Raw genomic sequence first — 755 nt, 5'->3', positions numbered from 1 at the left:
CAGCCTCCCAAATAACTAAGATTATAGGCATGAGCCACCAGCACCTAGCCTTGTCTCATTTTCTATGTGTTAAATAAGTATTTGACTCCATTTCTGGCTTTTTATTTTTTTGTCGGTCGTGGGGCTTGAACTCTGGGCCTGGGTGCTGTCCCTCAGCTCTTCAGCTCAAGGCGAGCGCTCTACTACTTGAGCTACAGCGCCACTTCCGGTTTTCTGGTGGTTTATTGGAGATAGGAGTCTCACGGTCTCTCCTGCCCGGGCTGGCTTTGAACCTCGATCCTCAGATCTCAGCCTCCTGAGTAGCTAGGATGACAGGCGTGAGCCACCAGCGCCCGGCTGGAAAATTATTCTATTGGTGGGTCCTGGCTGTCTTCTCAGTAGTGGTGTGAGTTCCCTCCTCTGCTACTATATTAGGCAGTTTGAGAAGTACTGAAATACCTCTTGTGGGTAGCTTTACCACAGTACCATGTTACTTAAGGAAGAGCCAAAACCTGAAGTATAAACAAAATTTAATTCAGAAACAACAAACAGAATTTTAATGAATTTTTTTCAGATTTATAGGATACTTGATTAACTATCTATTTATCTTTATTTATTTATTTATGTATGTTTGTCGTGGGGCTTGAACTCTGGGCCTGGGTACTGTCCCTCAGCTCTTCAGCTAAAGGCAAGTGCTCTAACACTTGAGCCTGGCACCTGGCGAATACTTGATTTTTACTAGTGAGATCCAATGTTTTTCTTTTTTTTTTTTTTTT

The sequence above is a fragment of the Dipodomys ordii genome, unplaced genomic scaffold (genome assembly GCF_000151885.1).
Source record: "Dipodomys ordii isolate 6190 unplaced genomic scaffold, Dord_2.0 Scaffold11, whole genome shotgun sequence".
Classification (NCBI taxonomy): domain Eukaryota; kingdom Metazoa; phylum Chordata; class Mammalia; order Rodentia; family Heteromyidae; genus Dipodomys; species Dipodomys ordii.
Note: the sequence above shows the minus strand (reverse complement) of the source record.